General features: G+C 45.6%; 1 long non-coding RNA gene across 1 annotated transcript in view; it reads right to left on the reverse strand.

Moving 5' to 3' along the window:
- LOC134354302 (uncharacterized) overlaps window positions 1-3,988 on the reverse strand; it is a 37,231-nt gene extending 33,243 nt beyond the window's left edge. The window contains exon 1 of the long non-coding RNA XR_010019766.1: window positions 3,856-3,988. This is a non-coding gene — a long non-coding RNA (uncharacterized LOC134354302). The remainder of the gene's footprint in view (window positions 1-3,855) is intronic.
- Between the last annotated feature and the right edge of the window lie 4,819 nt (window positions 3,989-8,807).

Genomic DNA, 8,807 nt, shown 5'->3' on the forward strand with positions numbered 1-8,807 from the left:
GAGGGAGCAGATATGACCAATACCACAGTGAGGGACACACATAAAGTTGCTGGTGAACGCAGCATGCCAGGCAGCATCTCTAGGAAGAGGTACAGTCAACGTTTTGGGCCGAGACCCTTCTCAGGACAGGTTGCAGGTATGCCCAGTACCACAGTGAGGGAGCAGATATGCCCAATACCACCGTGAGGGAGCAGAATGCCCAGAATCACAGTGAGGGAGCAGATATGCCCAGTACCACAGTGAGGGAGCAGGATACCCAGTACCACAGTGACAGAGCAGGAATGCCCAGTATCACAGTGAGGGAGCAGATATGCCCAGTACCACAGTGAGGGAGCAGGTGTACCCAGTACTACAGTGAGGGAGCAGGTATACCCAGTACCACAGTGAGGGAGCAGATATGCCCAGTACCACAGTGAGGGACAAGTATGCCCAATACCACAGTGAGGGGACAGAATGCCCAGTACCACAGTGAGGGAGCAGGATGCCCAGTAACACAGTGAGGGAGCAGGTATGCCCAGTACCACAGAGAGAGAGCAGAATGCCCAGTACCACTGTGAGGGAGCATGAATACCCAGTACCACAGTGAGGGAGCCAGTATGCCCAGTACCACAGTGAGGGAGCAGGATACCCAGTACCACAGTGAGGGAGCAGGTATACCCAGTACCACAGTGAGGGACAAGTATGCCCAATACGACAGTGAGGGGACAGAATGCCCAGTACCACATTGAGGGGACAGAATGCCTAGTACCACAGTGAGGGAGCAGGATGCCCAGTAACACAGTGAGAGAGCAGGTATGCCCAGTACCACAGTGAGTGACAGGTATGCCGAATACCACAGTGAGGGGACAGAATGCCCAATACCACTGTGAGGGAGAAGAGTTACCCAATACCACAGTGAGGGAGCAGGATACCCAATACCACAGTGAGGGAGCAGATATGCCCAGTACCACAGTGAGGGAGCAGAATGCCCAGTACCACAGTGAGGGAGCAGATATGCCCAGTACCACAGTGAGAGACCGCATAAAATTTGCTGGTGAACGCAGCAGGCCAGGCAACATTGGTACAGTCGACGTTTTGGGCCGAGACCCTTCTCAGGACAGGGTGCAGGTATGCACAGTACCACAGTGAGGGAGCAGGATGCCCAGTACCACAGTGAGAGAGCAGAATGCCCATTACCACTGTGAGGGAGCATGAATACCCAGTACCACAGTGAGGGAGCCAGTATGCCCAGTACCACAGTGAGGGAGCAGGATACCCAGTACCACAGTAAGGAAGCAGGTATACCCAGTACCACAGTGAGGGGACAGAATACCCAGTACCACAGTGAGGGACAAGTATGCCCAGTACCACAGTGAGGGACAAGTATGCCCAATACCACAGTGAGGGGACAGAATGCCCAGTACCACATTGAGGGGACAGAATGCCCAGTACCACAGTGAGGGAGCAGGATGCCCAGTAACACAGTGAGGGAGCAGGTATGCCCAGTACCACAGTGAGGGACAGGTATGCCCAATACCACAGTGAGGGAGCAGGATACCCAATACCACAGTGAGGGAGCAGGATGCCCAATACCACTGTGAGGGAGCAGGATGCCCAATACCACTGTGAGGGAGCAGGTATACCCAGTACCACAGTGAGGGGACAGAATACCCAGTACCACAGTGAGGGACAAGTATGCCCAGTACCACAGTGAGGGACAAGTATGCCCACTACCACAGTGAGGGGACAGAATGCCCAGTACCACATTGAGGGGACAGAATGCCCAGTACCACAGTGAGGGAGCAGGATGCCCAGTAACACAGTGAGGGAGCAGGTATGCCCAGTACCACAGTGAGGGACAGGTATGCCCAATACCACAGTGAGGGAGCAGGATACCCAATACCACAGTGAGGGAGCAGGATGCCCAATACCACTGTGAGGGAGCAGGATGCCCAATACCACTGTGAGGGAGCAGGATGCCCAATACCACAGTGAGGGAGCAGGTATACCCAGTACCACAGTGAGGGAGCAAAATGCCCAGTACCACAGTGGGGGAGCAGGACGCCCAGTACCACAGTGAGGGAGCAGATATGACCAATACCACAGTGAGGGACACACATAAAGTTGCTGGTGAACGCAGCATGCCAGGCAGCATCTCTAGGAAGAGGTACAGTCAACGTTTTGGGCCGAGACCCTTCTCAGGACAGGTTGCAGGTATGCCCAGTACCACAGTGAGGGAGCAGATATGCCCAATACCACCGTGAGGGAGCAGAATGCCCAGAATCACAGTGAGGGAGCAGATATGCCCAGTACCACAGTGAGGGAGCAGGATACCCAGTACCACAGTGAGGGAGCAGAATGCCCAATACCACAGTGAGGGAGCAGGATACCCAGTACCACAGTGAGGGAGCAGAGTTACCCAATACCACAGTGAGGGAGCAGGATACCCAATACCACAGTGAGGGAGCAGGTATGCCCAGTACCACAGTGAGGGAGCAGGATGCCCAGTACCACAGTGAGGGAGCAGGTATGCCCAGTACCACAGCGAGGGAGCAGAATGCCCAGTACCACATTGAGGGAGCAGGATACCCAGTACCACAGTGAGGGAGCAGCAATGCCCAGTACCACAGTGAGGGAGCAGCAATGCCCAGTACCACAGTGAGGGAGCAGAATGCCCAGTACCACATTGAGGGAGCAGGATATCCAATACCACAGTGAGGGGGCAGGATGTCCAGTACCACAGTGAGGGGGCAGGTATACCCAGTACCACAGTGAGGGAGCAAAATGCCCAGTACCACAGTGAGGGAGCAGATATGACCAATACCACAGTGAGGGACACACATAAAAGTTGCTGGTGAACGCAGCAGGCCAGGCAGCATCTCTAGGAAGAGGTACAGTCAACGTTTTGGGCCGAGACCCTTCTCAGGACAGGTTGCAGGTATGCCCAGTACCACAGTGAGGGAGCAGATATGCCCAGTACCACAGTGAAGTAGCAGGTATGCCCAGAACCACAGTGAGGGAGCAGATATGCCCAATACCACCGTGAGGGAGCAGAATGCCCAGAATCACAGTGAGGGAGCAGTTATGCCCAGTACCACAGTGAGGGAGCAGGATACCCAGTACCACAGTGAGGGAGCAGAATGCCCAATACCACAGTGAGGGAGCAGGATACCCAGTACCACAGTGAGGGAGCAGAGTTACCCAATACCACAGTGAGGCAGCAGGATACCCAATACCACAGTGAGGGAGCAGGTATGCCCAGTACCACAGTGAGGGAGCAGGAGGCCCAGTACCACAGTGAGGGAGCAGGTATGCCCAGTACCACAGCGAGGGAGCAGGATACCCAATACCACAGCGAGCGAGCAGGTATACCTAGTACCACAGTGAGGGAGCAGAATGCCCAGTACCACAGTGAGGGAGCAGGATACCCAGTACCACAGTGAGGGAGCAGGATACCCAGTACCACAGTGAGGGAGCAGGTATGCCCAGTACCACAGTGAGGGAGCAGCAATGCCCAGTACCACAGTGAGGGGGCAGGATACCCAATACCACAGTGAGGGGGCAGGATGCCCAGTACCACAGTGAGGGGGCAGGATGCCCAGTACCACAGTGAGGGGGCAGGATGCCCAGTACCACAGTGAGGGAGCAGAATGCCCAGTACCACAGTGAGGGAGCAGGATGCCCAGTACCACAGTGAGGGAGCAGGATGCCCAGTACCACTGTGAGGGAGCAGAGTTACCCAATACCAGTCATGGAAACAACACTGTGCATGAAGCAAATATGAAAGCCCAAACTCCATCTTGTACCATTGCCTAGGAGCAAAATGGAGTTATATAGGTTACTGATTTTGTGGTGGGAAAATTATGTCCCTATTACCTAGATTTCTTATCCACCCGTCAATGTCAGAGGAATGGGCTATTACAGTGCCAATGACCTAGCTTCAGTTCCACCGCTGTCTGTAAGGAGCTTGTACATCCTTCCCATGACTGTGTGGATTTCCTCCCGGTCCTCTGGTTTCCTTCTACAATCTAAAAGACATACATTAATTGGTCACATGGGTGTAATGGGGTGGCATTGGCTCTTTGGGCTGGAAAGGCCCCACCTGCCCAACGAGGCAATTAGATAAATAATGTCAATACTATGAAAGGGGTTGAGCAAAGAGGAGGAGATGGCACCACTGCACATGTGGAAACTGGTGCTGTATTTTAAAATCAGGGCAAATAACCTCATTATAAAGTTTAAGTATCCAATTCACTTCATAGAGGATTGGCCAGAACCAGAAAATTTGTTTGGGGGGTGTTTGAGTCCTGTTCCAGATTTTATGCATTTTAATCTCTGACATGAGCCCAGCCCAGCTATTTTGATTCTACCTGGCACCCCCCATGCTGTGGACAGTATAGTTCAGCAGCCTTCCAAATGTCTTAGCTTTTACATCTGTTCTTATGATACCATGTTTTCTCCCAAACACTGAGTTCCTTTCCTGGAAGTTTAATTCTTTCAGCTGCTTTCATGGCAATTCACTGGCATTGCACATGTCAGTGCAAACTTTCAATGTCAGCTTTGATTCTTGTAAATGTCCTGGTTTATTGCCATTCTTGGAAGCTGAACCTTACAAGATAACATCATATATTCAAGTCATCAAGCTCCTTTCTCTGATTGTTTAATACATAGTTCCATTCCAGGAGCTTTAAAAAAACATTAAATTATCCGAGACTGTTAAATCTTTATTAATTATTTGTTGAAATATAAGTAAAGACTCAATTGATTGAAATACATCCAACATCCAGATCCACAGAATACTTCTGAATTTTTCTCAGTTATTGTTTGACTATTATGGTAGTTGGTGTAGCAGTTCTTGCATCTTGCATCTGCCAACCAGAATTGTTCTTTGAATTGTATTAGCATTTCACCTGCCTTATTTGGCCTTGCTGGGAATGGTATGTTCTGAATGACAGGTTTTCAGAACCAGACAGTGTCTCAATTCATGATGATTAACATTCGAACCATCTTCTGGGTTAACAGTCGCACAGAACAGGTTTAAGCTACTTTGAAGGGTCTTTGACTGATTAATGTGAAATAAGTTTAGAGTATATAACTGAAATGCAAGAAGAGTTATGTAACACTGGCTCCCCTTGCATCAAATGTTCTTACCATACTATTTACGTCCCTTGGAATATTCTATCATATTTACTTTCACCACCAAATTGATAGTATGAAGCATCTTATATTATGTTCATTTTTCTTGAAATACCAGAATTTATCTGCATTTATTGAAGGTTCAGTTTTCTAAATACATGCAAGCATCATATGCAACTCATCAAAGATACACTGGCACCATTTGATGATCAAAATTCACTCCTGGTTCCCTCAGTCAACAAAACCTAAAAATTAAATTACCAATCATTTCATTGTTGGAAGAGAATGGTGGGGTGTCTGTTGCATTTCAGACTTTAGAACTTTATATTCTTTGACAAAATCGGTTAACTTCCCCATTACATGTCTCAGATCCAAACTCCCATTAACTGCCGCAGCAGTGAACAGATGCATTAACTTTTGAGGCCCATATAAACAATTACCATGACCAGAGAGGGCATGGTGCTCTGTAGGTTATATCCTTTCAAGTAGCAGCGTCAGAGTGGTGGCAGAATTCTTGTTTCAATACAATTGTTTGTGGATTAAAACCTCACTTAAGGCCTTGGACTCACAACCAAGGCTAACACCTCAGTGAAACTACTAACTTGCCAAGGGGCTCATCTTTCACATGAGATTATAGAATTAAGACTCAATGCTCATGCCTGGCTATAAGATTACTATAATGTGGCATAGTCCAAAGGCATTCACCTACCCAATGTAACAAAAAAAACAGCAAAAATTGGCTCGCATATTTGTTAACACTCTAGGTTTTCCTGAAGAGAAGAACGATGTTAGCCACAGAGAAACACAACACATGAATAATCTCTTCAGCACACATTGACCATGAATCACCCACTTACAAAAATACTACATTCATCTCTCTTGTTTTTGTTCTCATCAACCATCCCCACCCACCCCAGATTTCACCACTAGGCAATTTATAGCTAATTTACACTGGGTAATCAATCTACAACCAACACACCTCTAGAATGTGGGGATGAAGATACAACACTGCAAGACACCAGCACTCCTTGCTGTGTCACTCAAGTTATATGCACACAATCTCTTTCATTCTCCATCAAGATTAGATCACATGCACACAATGAAAAGGAAGAGTTAGGTGAAGATACATAAAACCTTCAGTAGGAGAAGCTAATCAGCAATATTGAGTGATATTGATATTGTTAAAAAGATTCACCATTTAGGATATGTCCTGCAAGTCTCGAATCACCCAGGAAATGTTGTGCAATAATAGGCAGCAGTAAACACAACCGCATTACTTAATGGTCTCTTCACAATAACCAATAGAATAATGAATTACTTCACTAGCCAGAACCAAATACAGCATTACATTTTAAAACATTTGGTTCCAATGCATCAGACATCAGGACATTAGTATGTGGTCTCAAGGCCAATACATACAGATCATGAACTTTAGCCACAGGGATAGCACATCTTAAAAAGGAACATGCAAGCTAGTTCCATAGAATTACATATTAATCTTTTCAAGCTCAATTTTCAACTGGCAGAGAGAATCACAATTTTAGAAAACCCTCATTATGATATTCAACTTGCTTGTGTAAAGTGAAGACCATATCTTTAAATACAAAATGTACTTCTTATAAAACAGAAAGGCAAAAAAATAAAATCTCATTATATGTTTAGGTAATAAAACCAGCCATTTACTTTTCTGGCATAACAAATAATTCTTGCCAAAACACATTCGTCATTCATCCAAACCAATGTGAAAAAATGTCTTTTCCAAAAACAAGTTATACAACATTTGGCATGCTGGACTTTTCCTTCACAATACTTACCTGAAGTGGTCTTTTCGCTTATGGAACCAATTAAGGAATTTTAGAAGGGAAGCAAAAACATTCTCAAAGGAAGTTGAAAAAAACTGACACCAAAGATTGAGTTCCTGAGGTAGAGAAGGGTTTGCAGTAAAAAAAAATAAATCAATAAAGGTCTGAAATACTAAAAGCTGTAATTTTAATCAGCAGCCTGTTCGTGACCCCAGTTAACAGTTCACTACTTGTAGTAATTTGCTTTTTGGACTAACAAAGAGAATAATTTTACTTTAACTTGTTGAGTAGAAAGCCACAGAATTTTGTTCTGCACCACACTTAATGTTAGTCTCTACTAACTTCAATGGAAAGTGAAATTGGCAGATAATAAAACTAGTGTTGCATCCAATCTCATTAGTTTACTGAAGATCCATTATATTAAAACCGCCCATTATCTCAATAATTGCCTTTCACCTGAAAGGTTAAACTATGAAGGTCTTCTCTTGGATAAAATATGATAAGACCATAAGGTATAGCAGCAGAATTAGGTAATCTGGCCCATCGAGTCTGTTCCGCCATTTCCTCATGGCTGATCCATTTTCCCTCTCAACAGCAATCTCCTACCTTCTCACCATATCCCTTCATGCTCTGACTAATCAAGAATCTATCAACCTCTGCCTTAAACACACCCAATGACTTGGCCTCTAAAGCCACTTGTTGCAACGAATTCTACAGATTCACCACTCTCTGGGTAAAGAAATTCCATCTCATCTCTGTGTCTTCTGGTCTTAGACTACACCACCATTGGAAAGATCCTCTCCACGTCAACTCTATCAAGGCCTTTCAACATTCAATAAGTTTCAATAAGATCCCCCTCATTCTTCTTAATTCTATTGAGTACAGGCCCAGAGTCATCAAACACTCCTCATATGAGAAGCCTTTCAATCTCTGAATCATTTTTGTGAACCTTTGAACCCTCTCCAATGTCAGCACATCCTTTCTTAAATAACTGCCCACAATACTCCAAGTGAGGCCTCACAGGTGCCTTACAAAGCCTCAACGTTACATCCTTGCTTTTATATTCTCGTCCTCTCGAAATGAATGCTAACATTGCGTTTGCCTTCTTCACTACCAACTCACCCGTCCTGACGAAGGGTCTCGGCCTGAAACGTCCACTGCGCCTCTTCCTATAGATGCTGCTTGGCCTGCTGCGTTCACCAGCAACTTTGATGTATGTCACCCTTCAAATTAATCTTTAGGAATTTTGCATGTATTACCTCCCCCCACCCCCAACCAAGTCCCTTTGGACTTTAGGCACTAAGTCAAAGAGAAGGCTAGTTATCATCACAATTAAGGAAGTTAGATGACCCTTATATCAAGATCATTGAAAATACATTACCTGTTGTTTTTGCCATGCTAATTTAAGGAGTTTACTTAAGGAGCTGCACAAATTAGCAGCAGCAAATTTTTAAAAAATATTTTTCAAGTTAATGAATGGTGGTAAATGGGACTTCCTGATATAAATTCAGGTATAATAATGTCGTAAATCCTTCTTTCTTCCCATTGACTTTACACTGACCTGACAAGTCACCTTGCAGCTCCACAAAGCTTTGGTTGAACCACTGTTGGAAAACTGCATGCCGTGCTCACCACATTACAGGAAGGATGCAGAGGCTTTGGAGTGGGTGCAAAATAGGTTCACTGGGATTCTGCCTAGGTTAGAGAGCATTAGCAATAAGGTGAGGTTAGACAAAATGGGATTGTTTTCTCTGGAAGGTCAGAAGATAAAAGGTGACTGAAGAGGCATAGAGAAGGTAGTCAGGGTCTCTCTCCCAGTGTATAAATTCTAAAAGGCATACATTTAAAGTGAGAGAGGGAATATTTAAATAAGATTTGCAAAGTTATCTT

This window comes from Mobula hypostoma, chromosome 11, assembly GCF_963921235.1.
Source record: "Mobula hypostoma chromosome 11, sMobHyp1.1, whole genome shotgun sequence".
Lineage (NCBI taxonomy): Eukaryota > Metazoa > Chordata > Chondrichthyes > Myliobatiformes > Myliobatidae > Mobula > Mobula hypostoma.